The 24,155-nt window shown below is 42.0% G+C and overlaps 1 protein-coding gene across 1 annotated transcript in view; it reads right to left on the bottom strand.

The window, feature by feature from the left end:
• Window positions 1–24,155, bottom strand: part of LOC122791641 (palmitoyltransferase ZDHHC3-like) — a gene marked incomplete at its 3' end in the record, with an annotated part of 381,752 nt that overhangs the window by 309,455 nt on the left and 48,142 nt on the right.

Genomic DNA, 24,155 nt, shown 5'->3' with positions numbered 1-24,155 from the left:
GGCAACTTAAGTGTAATGCCACTTACCCCACAGAGCTTAACGAAATGGTGTCTACTTCTAGCTATTTAAAATTAAAAGCGGATTCTCACATGCGAGGTCAATGCATGACAGCTTTAGAGTACAAGTTTATGCACCATGTCTGTGTGCACATTATTTCCACTGCCCGATGCTTTTTAAACAATTCTAGATCAGTTATAGGTTCATAGGTAGGTACTAAGCTATCGGCCCAAGGGCCTACGTAAGGCTAGCCAGCAAGGTACCATAGCTTACGCCACCCAAGAAAGTTATTTTCCTGTGCCACTGTCCAGCAGAGACACAGAAGTGATCCCCGGGGTGTATTTCCTATTTCCCATCCACACAAACAACCTTGCACGCAGGACAAGTGCAACGGCCAAGAAAATGTAGTAAATTGCATAAATGATCACTGAAGAAGGCTAAGTGCCGAAACCGGTATGATTCTGTTTTCACACTTCATGGAACAATAAATGGTGTTCTACTAGTGCTGGCTCATTTATGCAATTTACTATTTCCCAACCACTCATCATGATTTTTTCTTGAAGAGTGCTAATGAAGAACTTTGCTTGACATAGATGGGTAGCTTGTTCCAGAGTATAGGAAGTCTCTGGGACAGGAATTTATCCCTCCAGCATGTCCTGTTTATTGTGGTGACAAGGTTTAGGTCCCTAGAGTGTGTAGCTTGGAGACATTGGGATTTCTTTAGGAGTAGCATGTCCCACAGCTCTGGGTTTGACATAGGTTTATATATGTTAGGCAGAGATCACCTCGGTGTATGCGATATGCTATGGAGTAAAGCTGGAGTTTTTTGAGGCGGTCAGTGTAGGGCATTTGTTTGAGGCCAGTAATCCTCTTTGTGAGGTACTTATACATTTACTAATTTCTATTTTATGAAATTAGAATTTTGTATGTTTTAAAGAAGACATTGTTGTATTGCTTGTGACAAATGGGTCTATGGGTGGTTGCTGCTTTAAAACATGTGGTGGGAAGTTCAATGATGTCACAGGATGTGATGCAGCTTTATCTGTTTAAACTGCTTTGAATGTTATCATGCTTATTCTGAAGTCTTTTGGCTCTACAGCCGACGACAGAGCTCAAATAAAGTGATTTTGTGGACACCTGTGCGCTGTACTGCTCCATTACCTGTTTTTATATATATATATATATATATAAATATATACATATATATATATATATAAATATATATATATATATATATATATATATATAAATATATTTCCCCTATTGTTGAATGACTGTGATGCACGATATGTTTGAGGAAACATCATACAACTATACACACACACACAGATATATATATATATATATATATATATATATACATACACACATGTACGTATACATATATATATATATATATGGGTCTATATGACTTGGTCGACAGTTCATATGGTCGACTGTTTATTTGGTCGACAGTTCATTTGATCGACAAGCATTTTAGGTGGGGGGCTTTGCCCCCCCCCCACACATCCCCAACTATATATATCAACTCCAGGGTCGCACAACATTGGGGAAGGGGGCAAATGCTTGTCGATCAAATGAACTGTCGACCAAATAAACAGTCGACCAAGCCATATAGACCCATATATATAATATATATATATATATATATGTATACATACATATAAGTGGGTGCGAAATGGACAGTTATGTCTGGTGTGAAATCCATGTTGGTAATACATTGTCCTTGTTTTTGAAGGTAAGATTGGTATGTTGGGGAAGGACAGTAGGTATATTTGGGGAGGTAGGCTGGGTTGGAAGACAAACAAGACAGCATACAGGGGCGGTATAGGACACATGTGGTGGGTAAACACCTTGGATGGGGAGTGGTGTTTGGAAAGTGGAAGCCCATGAGCCCTCAAATGGAAACAGTGGGAACAAGGTCCCCACCCATGGGCAGTCGCAACTGCACCTTCATAGCCCTGAAGGTGGCTGAGCTGGGGGCTGAGCAGGAGGAGCATGTGAATCCTGTAATTGTGTACCGAGGGCCTCAAGGTGGTGTAGCCGATCCCCCAAGCCTCTGTGGAGCTCCCTATGCACTAGACCCTGGAACTGACTTCAGGTGACAAGATCCTGTCAGGGTGTGCTCCCGGGGGGGGGGGATGAACACCATCCCCTGACGTGGCTCCACCTGAAGGTAGTGCAGGACCAGTAGATGATGAGGTCCCAGGGTGGGTCCCAGATGTGCTGTAGCTTGGTAACATGCCCAGATGAGGTGGGAGAGGTGGTTCTGCTGGGAACAGCCTTCCCAAACATGCTACTCTGTCGCAGTTATAGAACATATGTGGTAGCAATAGTCCAGACAATCCAGGATTACTTCTAACAGCATGCACAGATATCCCCATTAACACAAAACACTAGATTTGGAGCAGTCGCATAGCAAACAGAACACATGCATATATGGAACCATAGTGGCCCTTACAATGGCATGCAGGTAACATTGTTAGCAACAGGCCAGCAATGATAATGTTTCAACATGGACTACAAACACACTGCAATATATGACAAGACAAAAGTAGCATTGATCGTTGAAATTGCCACACCTAGTGACTATAGTGTCTTGCGTACAGAGAGACACAAAGTCATAAAATACTTTGATCTGTAGGCAGAAATGAGAGCCATGTGGAAGAAAGATACCCAGAGAGTTCCAATAGTAGTAGGAGCAACTGGTCTTATAAAAAAGAATTTACAATCATATTTAGATATGTTACCAATTCATGTAACACCATATGAATTGCGGAGGAGTCATTGCTGGGCACATTGCGGGTTCTGCGATGAGCACTTTTGGCTAACATCAAAGAGTGAACTAACACTAATTTTATGAACTTTAATAGTACTCTGACTTAGGAATGGGGTCCATTCCCGTCATGGTATTAGAAACCCAAAAGACTTGGAGAAATCAAAAAAGGCAGAAACAATATATGTCGTACAATACGGTATATGTCCCAACAGTAGATTTGCTGTAAACATACCCAGTGAGTTGTGTGTTCAGATTACTGTTGTCAGGATGTGTAGCTATCCAGCCATGATGCATTATAGTTGTTATTAACACCAATTGTGGTCTCCATAATGCATTCCATTTGTGTTATAGGTGTCTATGTGTCAGCAGGATGTTGGTCTGCTGTTTCCTACAAGGGGTATGGAACTGTGGTGACACCCTGACTGTGCCATATCCTGGGTACAGCTGAACACAAGTCACAGGTCTGTATAACGGTTACTGCACGTGCCACAAGCCTGATAGGTCTGAAGGGTGTATACAGGTGAGTGTATGGTGGCTGATGTCAACAGCCCTTCTACAGTGGACAATGTAAGTGTACTGGGTGGTACACACCACATGTTTGTGTTTAACACACACACACACACACACACACACACACACACACACACACACACACACACACACACTCTTTGGTGTTGATACAATACACAGAGAATACTGTACACATGGATGTATGTACTTTTGCAGGGAACCCATTTTAGCCTATGTAATTCCACCAAGACAGAATAGGCACAACACTGGGAAATAATCAGTCTGCTAGTTTAATGTCATTGACGATGGTACTGGCAGGGTATATGTCCCCTCCCCAATGTAGTGTAAGCCTCGACTTGGTAAACATAGGTGTGCTGGTGTGGGTGGCACAGTCCTACCCTTTGGAGGGTGTGGGGTGGTGTAGAACCGCAGATAGCGTGATTGACAACTACGTAACCTGTTAACATAAACTGTGCAGTATTACAGCTAAGCGGGGGGATACACACAATAACCGCAATGATGGTGGCTGTATCCACAAGATCCACACCCAACTATATATACCAACCCCAGTATCGCTGTACAGCTATACAGTGGGGAAGAGGGCATTTACACATCTACTACTTTTGAAATGTTGGCATTTGCCAGTCAGTTCTCAGACAGATGACCTCCTGGGACATGTATTTTCTGCAAACTGAAGTATATCCCTTCGCATACGCACTCTTACTTGGCAACAAAGAGTAGAACCCCTACCTAGGTACTTATTGCTACTAATGTGTATGACCTTAATTGCACACACCACATAGCTTTAAGGATGAGGTGTGTCCCAGGTTACTTGTTAAGTGAAGATCACCAGGCCTTGTAGAGTATGGATGATGTACTGGTTGCTTATGAACAGTACATAGTGTGACATACGGTCATATACACATTGACAAACAACAGTCATACACACATCTGAGAGACCTGTGTTTATTAGTGCTAACTACCATGTCAGTGAGTCCATTCTGTTACAGATAAGTTGCACACAGCACATGCATCATTGGGCTGGATAGTGTAATCAGTTAAACACAAAGTGCTCAGTTATAGGAGTGTGTTTCCATGCAACTGGCTCTAGAATGAAACCACAGCTGTTCCACATGCAATTAGCTAGTGGGGGGGGGGGGCTGCAATTAGTGCATAGGCCATCAGCCGATCACGAGCATCACTTACAAAACTCAAGCTGCTGCCTAAGCAAAGCAGGTGTACTTTTCCATATCTACCAGAGAGGGAGTGAGAGAGACAGACAGAGACACAGTAAGAAAGGGAGTAGGAGAGTAAGAGCCAAGCATGTTTGTGTATATTTCATGGGTGGAGAGTGGCATCTGGAAATTATGACTGTTGCCCATATTATGTACTAATCCATACTGTCACATGGTAATTTCACATACCTGTACACATTTATGGCGGAGGATTATCAACAACAATCTCTACAATGTTTGGAAAATGTTGGCCTTGTAATGTTGACAATGGGACATGTAGCTCCTCAATATAATGATGTGGCAAAACCCACACTGCAATGGACCCTGCCATTACACAATCATCCCAACACCCACACAGGACACTGACAACATGCACACAAACACACACTTACCAGTACTGCATTTCAAACCCCAACCTATGTACTGCCATTATATTGTTATGCAGTTACTGCACACACCACGGAGCTTACATGTTGGAGGGCTGTCCAAACGTATCTTTGAAGGCGAGTGACATCAGCAAAAGTGATAAAGGAGGGATAAGGGAAGTGTAGTACATGTGACAGTCCACAAAAGCAGGTGTTAAGGAAGACACAACTACACTCTTTCAGGGAATCACATTATCACAGTTGGCAGGGTCAGGATTAGAACTCCTACCTAACTGGTTTGCTCCACTACAGTATTATGCAGTTATCACACGCACAACAGAGCTTATCAGGCTGATATATGGCCAAAGGGTGATTTCAAGGTGACTGACATCAGCAGGTGTGCTACAGTAGGGCAACGGGAGGTGGAGTGAGTGTCAATGGCTTAAAAATCATTAATCTCCATACACATATGCATACAGACACACTTGCAAGTACTGGCATGCCTGGCTTCATTCCTTCACAGGTGTGTAGTAGTTGACTGTGCCAGAAGGCTATATAAGGCTAGGCAAAGGGAATACCTTGGCATCAGGCCACATGACAATGCTCTCCAGTGTGGCTCAGGGGTGTAGTCCCTGGATTGGCCCACACAGGTGGGTATTGCATTCACCATCCACTCATCTGGGTTACTATTGTGGGTGGCCAGTGCTGTGCAATGCTTGCCATGTATGTGATCTATATTTCATAACATGAACAGTGTCTGGGTAGTGCACATGTCCCACATGCATGTTCTGTGAAGTGTGAAGTGTACTTGCGGTCTCTAGGGCATGTTGTGTGGACAGACTTATCATCTGATGTGGCATTCCCGACCTTATGTGGTGAGACCTGGCTATGGAACAGAGGTCTTGCCTGCACCTACATTGACAGCATGATATAGGTACTCAGTGCAGTTAGTGGCATCTGTCCATACAGGGCATTTGTATAAGGCATGGCATTCCCTTTAAGGGTTACATTTGCAGACTCTACAGTTGTTTCAGGGTTTAAGTGGGGAACATAGCAAAGGACCACTGTAAGCATTTATTTGCCTATTGTAGGGATGGAACAGGGTGCCATGTCCTTTTACTTGCTGGATAACACACAGTCAGGAGATGTTACGCATCACAGTACATTCTGATGTCAGTGACAGTGTTGTGGTCAACAAGCATGTAGTCCACTACAATCACACCATGGTTACTATCTGTGGGCAATATGCAGGGAACTACCAGTATAGTGGTTGTTGCCTAGCCAAGTGTGTTTGTGTATCAGACAAGGGTGGAGAGTGTTCTCCGAGTAATACTGGGTTGCCTATATTGCTCACCGATCCATAATGTCACATGTAGGGCTATAGATTGTCTACACCAGCCTCTCTACTGTTTGACATCTGTTGTCTTGTAAGGTGGACATTGTGACATATAGCAGGTCCTCAACATAATAATTTAGCAAAACCTGCCCCACAATGCATCCTGTCATTACACAATCACAGCATCCTCCACACAGGACACTGATAACAAACACACACATAATTGTCAGTACTGAGATTCAAATCCCTACCTAGCTATGTATTGCTACTACAGTGTACCACATTTATCGCACGCGCCATGGAGCTTATTGGATGAATGTTGTCCCAAGGTACTTCCAAGGTGAGGAACATCACCAGCCCTTGTAAATACTGGCATTGGGTGATGTAGTGGGTGAGAGATCCCAAAAATAATTTTACCCTAATCACACATTTACATTTGCCAGGGGTGAGGTTCAAACCTTTATCTAACAACCTTTACGGACCATTATGTTACACATTTACCACATGCACCACTGCCCTGACATGGTTTAGGCTTCGCAACAGATGCTTGTAAGGTGGATGACATCTACAGGACTGCTAAAGTCAGGACTGAGATGTATACTGCCTGTAAATGGGTACAAAATCTTTGAGGTACACACATACATATGTATACACACACACACACACTTACCACAGATGAGATTCAAACCCATAGCTGTGTAGTTACTGCTACTACATTGTTCCACATTTATGGCATGCACCACAGAGTTTATAGGGATAGCCCTTCTCCAAAGGTGTATTTCAAGGTAGATGACATCAGCAGGCTTGCTAAAGTAGGGCAATGGGAGGTGTAGTGACTGTGAATTGTCTCCTATTACTATCTACACACATACACACACACACGCACACACAGTTTCACAGTTGCCATGTCTGGGATTAGAACTCCTACCTAACTAATATGTTACACTATAGCATTACGCAGTTATCGCAAGCATCATGGAGCTTATAGGGCTATCCCTTGTCCAAAGGCGTATTTCAAGGTGAATGACATCAGCAGGCTTGCTAAAGTAGAACAATGGGAGGTGTAGTCTGTGAATGGCCTCAAAAATCATTGATGCCCCCCCCCCCCCACACACACACACTTTCACAGTTGCCATGTCTGGGATTAGAACTCCTACCTAACTAGCATGTCACGCTACAGCATTACACAGTTATTGCACGTGCCATAGAGCTTTTAGGGATGATTCTTGTCCAAAGGGGTATTTCAAGGTGACTGACATCAGCAGGCTAGCTAAACTAGGGCAATGAGGAGTGCAGTGTGTGTGAATGGGCCATAAACCATTCCTCCGGAAACACACACACAACACTCAGTTACACACAACTTTATATTTGACAGGACTGTGTATATGACTGCTAGATGAATAATGACTTGTACTGTCATGTTACACAGTTATGACAAGCACCACAGACACTACAGTGCTGAGGGCTACCACAAGCAAATGTCTACATCGGCACATCAAGTGATATTGGCCAACTGGATGTGTGGTGGGTGGGACAAGGCCTCATCATGGGAAGCTCTTTGTCACTGTCCCTCTCTTCCCCACATCTCTGTTTGTGTATGTTTGACCTATTATAGTCTGCTGTCCTTCGATATGTGTGTGTATTCCTATCAGATGGGTGTGCAAAGCAAGAATGGTGTGCAATGTGGTGTGTGTGCATAGAAATCTGCGACTGACAAGATACGTATAGTCCACTGTTGTTGTCAGACATGGGCTTCATTTCTTTGCATGTGGGAGCATGCCCAATATGACCCTTCTGTACTGAATGTGTGAATCCATTACAGGTAGGTTGTACTCCAGTACAGGCATTTGTGTTCTACACCTACAGCTAGCAACCTGTTTCTGCAGGATATCTGTAGATAGGTTGACAATATGGAGTCACAATGGGCAAAGGATAGTGGGATACTGTAACTAATTGTGTCTGTGCTGCTTGTGTTACATGGTTTTGGTATTAGCAGAGATATTCAGACAAATGTACTGTTTTACACTGATGTATTATGTCATCAACTACTGACAGATATACTTATTTGCTCAGAGTAATTTCCTGGGGAATACAAGATGAATGAAATGGTGGCAGTATTGTGGTCTGCAGCCTACATATTCTTGCACACTCATGCCATTCTGGAGGGGAGCTGCAGACAATTGCTGATGGGTCTGTGTAAATGGTCCAGCACCTTGGTACTGTGGTGGCTGAGGATCCCTTGCTTGTACATCTATCAATCTGACAGAATGGCCATATCCTGCTGTGGCCATACCTCTCAGCTGTACAGATTCACAGGTTACCCAGAGGCAGGGCTCATGTATCTGGTTCTCATCACATTGTGGTTTACGAGCAGGTTTGTAGCCACTCATTCTTGAGTTTGCAGGCAGGGATAGTATGGGCACACATCAGAATTTCAGACTTCACAGATTTCATGGCATCCATGCTTCTACCCCCACTCTGTTATTCTATCCTCTTCCTAACATTATGCAAGCTATATTTGATGAGTATCCCTATAGTTATCCCTTCATCCCAGTGGTATTTAGGTGTTGGTCATGGTGGGCATGCTACTGGGATTTGTTGACATGGCCTTGCATTTGTGTTCTGTGGACTGTGTTATGTCGTTACTTGGGACTCCATGAGATAACATACATTGGCAGTAGGGGTGAGGCACAAGCCTTTGACAGTGGACTGTAGGGCATTTGGTAGTGATGCAGGCCATCTGTAGTAGGCCAGTGCATTCTGTCACTCCTACAGTCACAGGCTGCAAGCCACTAGATTCCCCTGGGGTGACAGGGTAGGTGTGCAAGGTGTTAATGGCAATAGTTTCTGTCCTTATTAATCCATTGGTGTGGATGCTGGCAGGATGCTGCTTACAGCTAGGGACTCACCTGCATGAGACACCTCCTCAGCATGCTGCATTCTGTGAGTACTCCCATACAGAAGTGGGGGTCATACTGTACTCATTCCCAACAGCAGGGATATGACCTGTGATGAACCTGTGGCTGATGGTGGGGTGAGCCAAGTGCATGTGTACTATGGAAGCTTCTTGCAGCTGACTCACTGATATACATGGGACATTCCTATTATGTTGGCTTGTGCGGGGACATCAGCAGTTCCTCAGTACTTCATAATTATGCCTTTTGAGGTCTGCCAGTGTTTGGCCAGACTACATCAGTATTCCATACTACACAGACAACTAATGTGCTGCTAACCTGTATGTACAATTCCAAAGGTACATCCATTTGACAGTTACATTTTATATATTCTGTCTAGGGTACTTCCACTTGTGTACTGCATGCATGTCTGGGCCCACATTCAGGGCATGTCCACCTTTCAGATGGTGACTGATATTACATCTGAACAATTAGTATGGATTACTGCTGGATTGGGTCTTGCTGGGATGCATTGTGTTTGGCACTGCAGTTGTCAGAACTTAGCCCTGTCATCAACACTGCTGGCCACCGGGACACAACCCTCCATGCTTACATGCTGACCACTTCCATACGATATACAACAACACAAAACAACCTAACACACAGAGCCTTGCATATTGTGCACGTGCAACAATCTATCCTGCTAATTGGGCAGCTCAGGTAATCTGTGCTTCCATTTCATTCTGTATTCTGACCTATCATGCAGACTAGAGGCATATCAGTGGAGTACAGATCTTAGGTTTTATTGACCTATATTTCAGTTTCAGACTTCTTACCCTTCAGAACTAACATCCAACTGCCTGACCTGTTGTAGTAGTCTGTCTGTGTAGGTCTGGGGGGGGGGCTGTTCACCATTGCCATCAAAAGGAGGCCTTAGCACAGCCTTTCTTTGTGGTCATCTACACCTTTCCTGCTGGCTGAGACTGATGTTGGGTATGTGAGTCTCACTGACATGCATGTGTGTCCCCTATGGACACACATTTGGCCCACCACATGCCCTGCAGTGGGACTGGTTACCTTGTCTAGTACTGCCTACTATGTTGACACCAGTATTTGTTATGGATTTCATGCTGCCCATATAAGTGTCTACTATCTGCTGCCATCCCATTCAGCCATGAGATTCCCTTACATGCTCACATCCGTACCATAGATACAAGTAGTAGAACACAGTACTCCATTCAGCAATCGATAGGGAGAGTGGCTTGCCTTGTGGCTGTGCCAGTACTGAGGATGGTACTGGAGGGCTGACTATGTCAGATGCACATAATACACTCCCTATACATGGTAAAGCAGAGGTAGTAGGTAGTGTCATATTTGGCATCCTTTTACTGTATGTGAGAGTCAGAGAGAGGTGCCATTCCCTGGGTTCCTACCGTGTCAGTGTATGTGCTATGTGCTGCCTCTTTCCCAAAGCCTGGGCATACTGGGCATGCCTCCTTCTGCCTACAGGGGCAGGCTCAGGTTGTTCCTCCTCAGGAGTCAGTCTGTGCCTGTGCTGGCCTTGGCAATGGTGGGAGGCAGTGTGGCCCTGCCCCTGCTGCAGCTGTTTCCGCAGGATCATATTGTGTAGCATGGCACATGAAAAGAAAATTTGGGTACATGTAGCTGGAGAGTACTGCAAGGCTCCACCGGATATGTCCAGGCACCGGAACCGTGACTCGAGCATCCCAAACACACATATGATTCTGGTTTGTGCATGTGCCTCATTATGGAGTTCTTGTTCAGGTGTGTGTGCATTTCTGATGGGTGTCATCAGCCACGGCTACAGTGTGTAACCAGCATCCCCCACTAGGTGGCCATATGGGATGTCCCCACTGGCAAATCTCTGGTACAGCTGCGTCATATGACAGATGTGGGAATTGTGATAGCTTCCAGGGCTGCCCACACACATAATGCCCTAGGCATCACACATGACTTGGCAGTTGATGGAGGGGAAGCCCTTGCGGTTTATGTAGACCATTCCACGCCCGCCGGGTGGTGTTTTGATGTGTATGTGCATGCAGTCTACAGCACCCACTACCTCAGGTATCACTACCTGCTACTTGGTGGAAGAGATGCATATTGCTGGTCAACGCCTCATGGGTGTTGTGGAAATATATGTGCTCACCGGCATGTGCTGACGTGGCATCCAGGAAATGGTGGAGTACCCCGGATGCTGATGCCTGTGAGATCCCCATGATATCCTCAGTTGGCCTTTGGAACGTACCTGTGGCTAGTATTCTTAAGAATACACATACCTTGGTATCCACTGGGATCGATTCCCCTCTGTTGGTTCTGTGTGTGAGGCGTGGCTGGCACAGCTTAACAGCTTGCTGTAGGAGGTCCCTGTCCACCCTATAGCACTCCACTATCTCCAGCGCATGTAGCCCCTAGTAGGTTGCCCTGGGTCTGTACACTCTTCCCCTTTTCCTCACTGTGAATTGGTCATGAGCATTCTCATCCTCACCACCCTCAGCCTCTTCCACATATTGATTTATGTGAGCGACAGCAGCCCCTATCATTTTGTTGGTTTTGTTAGGTAAAATTTCCCCATTTGCGTACACCGGTGGTGTAGAGTTTGTGGGAAAAACTAGAGTGAAAGGTGTGTGCATAGTTTGCAGTAGTGTGCTGGGCTGGGCAGCTGCCTGTGAAATTGGCTGATTTTGATACATTTCACCTGCCAGCTATGCTAGCTCTCCTTGATTACCTTCCTACTGCTGTTTTCCCTTCCCATTGCCTTCCTGTTTAAGCCCCAAGGTACACAGCGCAAACCCAGTGCTCAGATGTTAAAGCTGCTATTTCCTGTTTTTTTTTTTTTGTTTTTTTTTTGTTTAAAACTCAGTGTGTGGCACACACACCCTTTAGGCAATGTAAATACTGCTAGGCAGCTTCAGACACACCCCCTTCCTTGGCTGTGCTTAGCTAAGGGCAAACACGGGCCACTGACTGTGTTCCAATAAGCTTACAGCAGTCATGACATTCCCCCTCATGAAGTCATCTAGCTCTTAGGCTTAGACCATGGCGTTATTGCACCTACACGGTTGGGTGCAAGTTAGCACGGAGGGGAAATCTGTGATTCAGTATCATTCCCCTCATTTGCATAGAACTGACTGCTAATGCTTGGTCACAAACCCAACACTCAGCCTTCCTCCTTAGCAATCACTATTCCATGGTCGTGTTGTGTTATGCATGCCATTGACTATTATGGCAAAATGATTATTTTGTTTTAAAATATTATTTTCAGCTTTTTTTTCTTATTTTTGGGCCGATCCTGTTTGCACACCGCTGCCCTATGCTTAAACGGCAGAAATCGGCCCAAAAAAAGTTATTTTTTATAATTTTAAAACTAGTTTTCATGCTTATGGCCATATATTTGGCCATTGGCATGCCTAACCCGTATAATACGTTTTTTTTATGAGCTGTCATGTTTCAGTTTTGTAGTTTGCAGAAATGTATTCAGCTACTGGCTGAATACATTTCTGCAGTCTACACTATTCCTGCACAGATGCCTGCCTGCTTCCTGGATCACTAATTCACCTCATTTGCATGGCTTTTACCAGCAAATGACGTAATTAGCATACAGGGGCTGTGTCTGTACAGGAGTGCTCGTGCACGTCCCGGAGCTCATTCCTGGATCGCACATCAGCCATATTGCCTGCAGCAGCTCTTGCACTATTCCTGCGGTGCAGAGCTTGCTGAATCCTGGGGTTAATTTGTGAATTTGTTAGTACAATACTGTTTAATAACATATTTTGGTTTGAAGGTAATTACCTAAAATTGGATGGAGTGGCTATGGGCACTCCCTGTGCCAATGGCTACGCCAACCTTGTGATGGATGTTTGGGAGGATCATTACATCCATGGATCCATGGTAACTGTGCCTTTATCGCTAAACATCTTGTTTTATCATCACTTTGTAGGCGATATACCTGTGGAAAGCTGATGTGCCAATTTTATATGAGTTTGTTAGATATGTGAATGGTACAACAGAATATTTGAAATTTGAAGCCATAAGTTTTAATCAACAAGTTTAATTTTTAGATGTTCAGATTAAGATAGACCAAGAAGGTCAAGTCAACACATAAACGTATCGTAAATCCTGCAGCTGTAATACATATTTACATAGATCTAGCATGCACTCTCCACATATATTCAGAAACGTGGTTAAGGAGCAAGTGATTACAGTATCAAGATTAAACATGGATGATGCTAAATTTGCCACAGAACTGGGAGTACTAGTGGAGAGATGCCAAGCTAGAGGATATAACTTCCAACAAGTGAAGTCCATCTTTGATGAGATTGTTCCTTTAAGACAGTCCCAAGGGAGACTGTATTTTTCAGCAGATAACGGTGAAATGATATGACAGATCTATTAAGAGGGAGCATAAGCATGAAAAACTTTCTATGTTCTTTGGCAGTAACATCAAGCCAGTTACAGATGTCATACGTAAACCTTGGGACATTTTAACTACGGATAGCAACATCAAGCAAATTGCAGGTGTGCAACCTACTTTTAGATATAAAAATAAGAGATCCATAGACAGAATGTTTTGTTGCTACAAACAGTGTAATGTACCATCCACAAGTATTACGTTTTCAGGCACTAAACCTTGTGTGGGTTGTAATTTTTTGCTCTCATACTGATAGGGTGCAAAAGTTGGCTGCTACTATTATGAGGAGAAAGTTTGCGTTCAAGGTAGAAGCTGCACGCAGCATGGAAAATATTGTTTACTTGGCTCACTGTGTTGCATGTAAATCATTTTATGTTGGAAAAATGAACAGACGTTTAAGCGATAGTGTTAGGGCACACCTACATATTTGTATTCATGACCATTTAAATGCATTAGCTAAACACGTTACGAGTAACGCAGATGAATATTGTTTTAAATTCTTGGTTATGGAAGTTACTAAAGTAGGACAAAGGAAAGGGGATATAATAAATAAAAGAACACAATGAGATGAAATGGATAATAAGATTAAATGCTGACGGCCCAAAGGGCCTGAACATGTCTGTACTTATTAAACCAGCATCGAAGTGTAGACGTTTGTACAAATAATGTCATATATGATACTTTTAAGTAGAAGGACCTGTATATTTAGGCATTTTTATATAGTTTAAATGTTTATATTCTAGGATTTTTATAGTGAGTGCAGGCTATCATAGTACATCAGGCATTTGTGTATTTTGGTATTGTAGTCTCCAGGTTTCAGGCTAGATTTTCAAGGCGACTGTATTGCCAAATGATAGTTCTCTGGAGGAGGTAGTTCCTTCTAGAACGATCAGTCCAGTAAAATAAGATTATGTAATAATCAATGTGTTATTAATTGTATGTGCTACAAATGTAAACAAAGTTGTGTAGCCTGACTGAACTTATTTGTGATGTTAATATAACGCACTGGAAGTAAATTCTGGTTTAGAGAACCTGTACCTTTAAGACTGCTCTAATAGACTCTTTTTCTGTTACAACGTTACACAGATAGTATCACTTTTAAAGGTAATTTGTTTTTGCACATTTTAATTATTTTAAAAAGCACCTATTTTTAATATTAAGTAGTATGCCCTGGCCATGTTTCAGTACGTGTACGTTGTCGTTTTTGGTTATGCTTTAGAAAGTGATGTACGTGCCCTTTTTATGTCAAAAGAAAAAGCTTCAGGCAGATTCAAAGTTTTAGGCAGCCAGGTATTAAGAAAATAGATCATACAATCTCCCTCTTCTTTTTCAGGAATCCCATAAATCCTGATGTTATTCCTTCTAGATCTGTTCTCCAAGTCTATTTTTTTTACCGGAATAAGTGGTTTTGTTTCAGATGAAATTCAGTGTTATTTTCAAGTAACCTTCCATCAAAATCAGACATTCCCTCGTCTATACTCAAGATTTGTGATGATTTTACTCAGCACTTTTTTTTTTCATTCCTGGTTAAAATTGTCCACTTTGGTTTCTAATGTATCTATCTTTACGGATAACTCAGTGATGTTAATAGTATAGCTTGTATGCCCTTTTTTATAGTACTGTCCTGTACACTGGGCTTAGAGTGGCTTGTTCTGAGACCATTAGTTCTTCCTAGTTTTCTTGACAGGAAAAGCAATTAAGAGCTTCAAACTTGTTATATTTGTATTCTGTCAGAGATGTTAAAATGAAGCAGAGCTAAAAAAAAAAGTGTTTTTAACTGCTCACTATCCTGGCCACGGAAAATTAATGCAGCTTCAGTAGATGTGCATGTTACATTTGTACACATAATGGGGGGGGTGATACAGACAGACACAAACTGAAGATAATTGCAGCTACCAAACTAAAGAAAAAAGATCATTTATGGTTCTTGAATTTTGGATGTGCACAGGGGGTCCTTGATGCGAGTCACAGGAGAAAAGTACATAAACACAATCAAAAGTACAAGGAGAATATGTAACCTCAGCATGAGAGCAGCAAGCAGTCTTCACTTATCTGTTACAAAAACAGACCAATTAACTAAAATCGAGATTCCAAAACAGTTAAAAAAATCAGTGAAAGGGATTTCCTAGTAGTCTTTTATCTTGTGTAATGTAGATAAGAGCTTTTGCCTTCTCTAAACTTTAACTCATCAACTCTAGGCATAAGATAATGTGCAAATTCTGAAATGCTATTCAACTTTCCATATTCACTACAGTATCACATTGTTCCATCAGGTTTTGGGACTGAAACTGAAGGTTTAATCCATTCACATTTGGACTCCAATAACTCCTTGAAATATTCTTCTAGTACTGATGCTTCATGGCTCTGGTATTCAATTTTAAGTATTCAATTTTAAATTGACCTTTGCAGCTATACTATAACATGTTAAATCAAATTTGTTCTGCCATTCCTTGCTCCATAACACATTTTATTTCTTTCTTTGTGTGGCTTGAACACTGAATAGTCTAGCTGAACTGTAGGCTACAAAGACCGCTTTCTTTCTTTACAAGACTGACTAAGCTCTGCTGCTAAACTACCGAAATCTGTACTTCCTTACACTGTTTAAAAACCTCTCTTTTAGTCTTCTCTTTCCTGTCTGATTAACTCCATAGCTTAACTCACTTAATAGAATGCTATCAGTTCTCTGCCAAGGGGACCAAACCCAACACTTTAAATTTCCTGCTCCTTGTATTATACACCTCTTGCTGAATAGCTTGTGCTCTTCCATGGGTTCCTGTACAGAGGGCATGGCTGTTCTTTTGTCTTGCAAGCAGGTAGATTTTTCTAAGACACATTTAAAATGAGGTTTCTCTTCAAGCAGGTAGACTGTTCTAAGACGCGTTTAAAATGAGGTTTCTCTTCTTCCTAAGTTTCTCTGGTAATACCCAATGGTTTCCAAGGCAACTACCACTCAATTCAAACAAGATGAACAAGGCTGAGGCTTGTGGCACTTCTCCAAATGGCAAATAAGAGGCATGGTGTGAACTGAAACTGTTTTTTGCCATCTTCCTCAATAACCAAGTGCTAAAATCCATACTGTGAAAAGTTAACACATACTACCAATAGATCTGTTCGGCGATAGTACACAAACACATTTAGATGTCAACCTTAAAGCACTGCTACAGTTCCATTCATTATTCAGGACATAAAAGGAGTCCTGTGATAAATTAAACCCAAACCCAGTTAACTCTCCTGAATGTGTGGAAACATAAAAAACACCATACTATATCAGCTTGTCAACAGCTGCACAGATGCAGCAGCACTTTGTAGAAAAGTGCAGGGCAAACCCCAGAAAAACTCACATGATGGAACCACAATATCAAAAAACTTTACTGCAACAGGAAGAGAATTCTGACCAAAAGTAAGAAGATTAATTTACAGAATGACAAAGCTGTTGACTGAAATAAACTCGGGAGCTTAATAAAATCCAATTCTGAGGCTAAAATAGCTAGCCAAGCCAAAGACAACCAAAAAAGGCTTGTGACTGTCTTTATGTTCATATTCTCAGAAGCAATTTCAAGCAGTGCACTCAGGATACTATGAACGATGTTGCCCATACTGACGCTGAACATACAGCAAATCTACTGACTTAAATTCAGCCCTAACTCTGTCTGTCCCACAAAATATACCTGGGTTGCCTCCAACTATCACTCAAAACCATGTGTTAAAATTTTATAAAAAGCTAAAAATACTGTATTGATGTGCCCTGACAATATCCCTTGATGCATCTTAAACAGCATAAAGAACAATTTTGCCACCACCCTTAACACAGTTCAGCCTTGGCCTCCATACTGGTTTTGTACCAATCAAATGAAGAACAGCTACAGTTACTCCCCTGTGTCAGTGAGAACCTACCACAGACCCATAAGTCTGACCAGTCTCCTACACAAAGCTACGAAAAAGACTTATCATGGAACTAATCAATAAATGACACAGGGAACCTCCAAACACTGGACCCATCTCAGAATGGATTTGTCAATGGTTGGTCATGCTTACTCAACCAAGAAAATTTTTTGAAAAGGTCACAAAGGCAATGGATGAAGTTAAAATGGTACACATCATAGACCTTGATCTGGCCAAAGGTTTTGACACAGTCTCCCTCTCAGGCATAGCAAAAAAGCTAAATAAACCCCTATGTTACCTGCTGGATTGCTAACTAGCTCACAGGTAGGATGCAGGAGAGCAAAACAGGGGAAGCTACCTCCAGAGAGAGACCAGTCACCAGTGAAGTCCCTAGGGTTCAGTGCCGTCTACGGTTTGGTGTACACTTCTCTATAAAGAAAAGCCAATACCAAAGGTCTCTGTCTGACAGTGTGCCAATGACTGCAAGCTAGGAGCAGTCACTGAATCCCCAAATGACCTGACCATCCTGCAGGTAGTTTGTCCCCAGTAAGTAACTACTGCTACACATATGCATCACCACATCCATTAAGAAGCCATCTACCCTGGGAGCTACCACAATTAATAAAACACCCTTAGATGTATTGACCCTTATTCAGGATTTGGGAACTTATGTGAACAGTAACTCTCAACAAATGCATGTCCATTGTCAAAGTCCTTTTACATTGCGCATCTCATCAGCAGAGATTCTGTCTACATTTAAGGAAGTCACTGCTCCCCACTTTATTCAGCCCTTATTAGGCCAATTAGATTATGATGCCCCCTTTGGCATGCATCTGTCCAGACATGCAATAACCAACGTCCACAGAGATAAGTTACTAAAAGGGTACAAGGCCTAAACAATATGTCCTATATGGACAGACTCAAAGCCCCGTCACTATAATCAATATCCTATAGACCACCAAGAGATGTCCTGAGTCTGGCATACGGGACATCCTCTGACCAAATACTGATGGACCAATTGTCCATCAGCAAGCCTGACAGAATCAGAAATACTTGGTCTGGGGATCTACACCTGTGCTGCAACATCAACAGAACAGTTTGGAGGGATAGATATATACTGCAAAGGATACCACTGCTCTGGAACAGACTCCCCCATCTACATAAAAATACAGCTCATCTCTGTCCATATTCAACAGCAGCTTGGATCTATGGAGGAAGAATAAAACGTTTACTCCAGGACTGTCCCCTGTACTAATAATGGGCAGAGAGAGCTCCTAAATGCTTTATTCCATACATGGGGCCCCATCAAATTATCTATGGTAGTATCACAGTTATTCTCACTAGGGGTAATTAGCAACCATAGAATTGGTAAGGCCAATCTAACACCAAATGGGAAAGATCAATTCAAGCACCAAAAGGGAAACTGGCAAGGTTTAAAATGGCCTGCAAGGACAGCTAACCTAGTACATGCCAACAAACCTATGATTTTTTGGGTATCCATACACTGAATGTAGTAAGGAGTAGCTCGCTGACTATAGATTTAGAATCACTTAAATGCCCTAAAATCATCCCACTGCTTTAATTTGTACATTCCAACAGTCAAAACATACTGAAATCAAGCACCGGATTTTACTAATGGCCCAAGAATACTTTTGAATGGCACTTCTATAACAGGAACTGGAAGCAAAGGATTTTTAAAGCCTGGATGAGGGGCTGTCACTTGACACTCAGTGCATCCAGCACAGAAGTTCTCAACTTTTTTCACTATTCCATGTCAGGAGAACAAGCCTAGGATTCTCACTTTGAGCCCACTAGCACAAGGCAATGTGCTAATTTCATCAGTATGCTTCCGAAAGGCTCAGGTGCCAACCATCAGGTGTGCTACTTAGCTCTATTTTTAATTACTATGCATAACAACTCACACTGCAACTCAAAATATGGGTAAGCAACAGGCAATTGCAGTTGTTGATGTACACTTAACCATAACAATAGATGTTCAAAATGAACACTGCTGCAGTAGCCTTAGCTATATGGACTATATCCTGAAAAAGATACATCTGACCAGCTTCCAAAGTCTTCGGTATACCTTTCATGTTCTCAGTCAGCTCAAGATTGGACTAAAGTCAGGTTGGATCCCAAAGCCTTCAAAGCTTTCATTCCAACAGAGAGAAAAGGAGGCTAAAGCCATAAGAACAATGCTAAGAAAACAGAGAATGGTCCATCCACTGACAATAAAAAAACTACAGCAGCAGTGATCTTTCAAACATCTACTCTTATGGTAAATTTACTTGCGCAACAGTATTATGTTCTTCATATGGATCACTGCTTGCAGTAGTCTAGGCTATATGGGTAGAGTAGCATTAACTTAGACTGACAGGTAGGAGACAAAATGAGGGTTCAAGAATCCCAGGAGAATGGTCCTAGCACAGCCAGTCCTATACCTGTAGAAGAAATTTAGTTTACAGTGCTTTTTACATGTAAGCAGTGAGGACCAAGTTGCTGTCTATAGAATACTTCTGGAATCCAACCCATTCCAAAAAGCCATAGATGAAGCTAACTGTCCAGTAGAATAAGTCCTGACCCTGCCTGGAACAGTCTTATGGTGGGTATAACAAAAGGTAATAGCATGAGGCAACCACTTTGAAATAATCTGCTTTGACACAGGTTGTCCTTTTTTCTTACTTTCACAAGAAATTAACAACTGATCAAAACTCCCAAAAGATTATGTGCTGTCAAGACAGTAACAGAGTTGACTGTGGACATCCAAAGTATGAAATACCCCCTTCCTATTTTTAGGTTATGGAAAGAGAGAGAGACAAGGAGATGGAAAGTTTCATTCAAGGTAAACTTGGATACCACTTTTGGCATAACTGTAGGATTAGTTCTTAAGGAAACCCTATTGCTGGGGGAAAATGAGATAAGGTTGACCCCACCATAGGAGCCTGCAACCCAGATTCTCCTGTTGCTGAGGTCAGAGCAATTAGTAAAACTGCCTTCCATGTCAACATCAAGTCAGCCTGATGTGCTGGTTCAAATGGACCAAGAGTTATTTTTTTTCTGACACAGAATTTGGATCCCAAGATGATTTACGTGTTTACTAGAAAGTCTGGTATGAAACACCCTTTTCAAAAATATTTGATTACGAGACTGCACTAAAAGAGGGTTTTCTTGTCTCCATTAAAACATTCTCAAAAAAGGTGACTAAAAGGTATTAGGACTCCATCACTCAGGCAGACAGATGCAGTTTTTTGGAGTCTGGATGTGTCAAACACCCCCCTGCCTTGTGTCAGCAGATCCAGTCTGTGTGGAAGTGGTAATTAGTCTGTGTGGAAGTGGTAATTACCCAGGCCACTTCCAAAGAAGTGAGAACCACTGTTCCCAGGTCAGGACGACGTCACCGCAAAGATCTTTGGAGTCTCTTCTGAATCTTCAGAACGATCCTGGATATTAGTGGAAAGACATACAGGAACATGCCTGCCCAAAGAAAAGGAAAAAAAAGGGATCATGAAGCCCAGGAACAGACTTGTTGTGCTTAGATGCAAAAAGATCTACTTGAGGTGCTCCCCACGGTTGGATCAATTCTTAGAAGACCCCGTAATTTACACTTCCATTTGTGAGAGTCTATCTTGGTCAAGCTCAGCTTGTCTGCCACAAAGTTTTGTTTTGATGGTATGCAAGGTGCCTGTAGAGAGTGAGACTGTATTGAAAAGCTGTAGTGCAAGGTCTGCTTCCCTCTTACCGGTTTATGTATCGCATCACTGAGGTACTGCCTGTAAACACGAAGTAGTCCCAGACAGGCCTCTCAATCTCAGAGTACGGAATCTGTACAGAGCCACAAACAACAGAGGAACAAAGGCCCCAAAATAGGAACAATTTTAACATTTCTGAAGGGTATCAGGTCTGAAACTCAATTTTTAATAACTTATCAATAATTTTCCAAGAAAAAAACAATTAAAAATAAACCAAAAATAGGATACATAAATCTGGACATTCTGCGAAAATTTGTACAGTTGAGAGTAAAGACCATAAATGACACAGTTTATAAGTAACAACATATCTTATGTTTGTGTGCTTTGGTCGGTCTTTTCTGTTGCAAGGACCCTGCTCTTTTGTCCCCATAGTCAATGTACAAGGTGTGTGTTTTGACAGAATGAGATAGTGCAGGAAGGGGGAAATGGGAGACACCTGGTTACTGACAGATTTTGGTGTCTCCACCTAAAATATCTCCTTGTCGATAAACCCTACAACTGGAATCTGAAATGTCAGGGGGTGATGGTGTTGGAGTCATATAGATTTCAGACAAGACTGGATATTTCTCATGTGGAGGCCTGCAAGAAGAATTGTAAAGAAGCCATAAGACCCAACATCCTGAGAAATTTCCTTGCTTTGACAGTAGTCCAAATGGGAAAAACTCAGAACAGATTTAGACACAGATCTACTGCTTCCTCTGGAAGAAAACCTCTGAACTGAGATGTGCAGGAAATGACCAAGGAAAACAATCCTGTGAGGAGGAGTCAAAACATAACTTTTGTATGTTCTCTTGTAACTCCAGTCTATGTAGGAGATCCCTTATTCAAGTGATAGATTGCTAACACTTTAAGCAAGTCTCCATAAGTAAAATGTGAATATCTTGCAGTTAGCAGTAGGCTATCATAGGAGCTAGACACTTTGCAAATACCCCTGAACCACTAGATAGACAAAAGCGTAATAGAGAGAACTAATAATGTGATCCAGATATAGAAAACATTAAATGTCTGAAATCTGGACCTATGGGAATGCAATACGTAGCTATTACATCAAAGGCCCTCAGAAAATTTAAATGGAACAATCCAGAAAGCAGAAGTCTGGTATCCCAACTCTAACCCAGAGGGTGACAGGACTAATAAGAGTACAAAGGATTAGTCCAAATAAAATCCTCTTGGCTAGCAAATCAAGACACTCTCTCCGATGCCCTCCTTGTGGGAGGAATAGACACCTTGCTAAAGTTTCAAGTAGTTTATTCAATTAAGTATGTAGATGGACAATTGTAACTGTGGCTTTAAATAACTGACCTGTTGAATGTAATGTATTAGAACAAGAACAAACAATGGCGGGCGGGATCGGGGAGCAGAATGGAGGAAAATCTGGGAAATGGAAAATAAGGAGCCAGTCGCAAAATGCAGAGGTTAGTTCTGTAAGGCCCATGACAGTTCATCAGCTCAGCAGCCTGTGGAACCACAGTCAATTGCCTGCTTTTTTTTTTTTTTAATTTTTAATAAAAAAAAAAAAAAAAAAATGGCAACACACCATGAGTTATCACTGCATAACCAACACTTTCACCCAAGCTTCATCAGGTCCATCTAATACAATGGTTTGTGAAATGGTTTACATAGCTGGATAACTGAAAATACCTCTTTTACTAAGCTAGCACCAGACCTTATTAGCCTATTCTGTATCACACGTAATATGAGAGTCTGTCTGCCTTTGTGGGGCTAACACTCCTTGAAGCAAATTATGAAACGTTATTACAGAAGTTTTTTTCCACTCGGATTTGTCCTCATCAATGCTCGTGTCCCATGACAGGCTGTGCACACTTTACAGGGCTCATACTTCCTGAAATACATTATGTAAAAACTAATCTTGTCTGGCAAAAGGGATTACAGTGCCTGCTTATAAGAGACTCAAAGACTAATACCAGTCTCCATTCTTCTTCTTAATGAAGACGGTCCTTTTATGCAGGGGAGGGAGTCACTTACAGCCACACTAGTAGACTCCAATTTTTTTGAAAAATACATGCAACCAGAGAAACAGCTTACAGGGGGAGCAAGTTACAGTGTTCATTTTATGAATGTGCACAAGTCAAAGGAAAAATGTAAGTACAATTAGAGACCTCAGAAATTTTTGTGCCCATACAATGAAAATTCAAGTGGTAAACTGCAGACGTATTTTACATAGCTTCATTGCCTTCTTCTATTTTCTATATTTTCTTTACACTGTGTAAAACTTGTATTCTGCTTTTAATTGCATATTAAAACTATGAAAGAGACCAAAAAGCGGTGTGTCTTGCGAGTCACAAAGAAATTAGAACAGGTCAATTAAGGTCAAATCCCTATGAACTGAGGGTGGAACCAAGAACTAAACTTTTTAAGGGGAAAAACAAAACATTTAACGGCTTTACTCAAAAAGTTCACTCATTCTGCCACAGCTTGTCAAGAGGGAAAGGTTAGTTTGCGTTTGCTTTCCTGTATTTTGTACTGTTTTAGAGAATGGGCAACCTGTACATCGGCACCCTGATTGAAGAATGAACATTCTCAGCAAGGTGTTAATCTATAGGTAATGCCCTCTGAAAATAAGTTTGTCGCTTTACGGCAGCATATTAAGCTGCCATAGACCTTGGACTAAATGTAACCTAATGACCACCATTATTTTACACCTCGCTAAGTAGAGCTTTTGCCATTTAGCGAGTATAAAATAAAAGACAGTGAAAAAAGTGTACGTGCGCGAGTGACAGTGAGTGCATGCATGCATGAGTGAGTGAGATCAATTGAGCCATTTTACACACACTAAGCAACACATACTGTTTAGTGAGTGTAACAGCAAAATAAAGAAAGAAAATTGTGCATTTGTTTCTGGCTGCTTGTGTGAGCCTGTGTGCGCTTGCGTGTATAGACAGCAGACAAGTGTGTGTGTTTATGAAGAGCAAGCACGATCGAGCAGTGACCTCAGCAGTTAAGTATGCATACCTCTTG

This window comes from Protopterus annectens, chromosome 17.part0 (assembly GCF_019279795.1).
Source record: "Protopterus annectens isolate FY-2018-M chromosome 17.part0, PAN1.0, whole genome shotgun sequence".
Taxonomy (NCBI): domain Eukaryota; kingdom Metazoa; phylum Chordata; order Ceratodontiformes; family Protopteridae; genus Protopterus; species Protopterus annectens.
The sequence above is the reverse complement of the archived record's forward strand: the minus strand, read 5'-3'. Positions and strand labels throughout refer to the sequence as shown.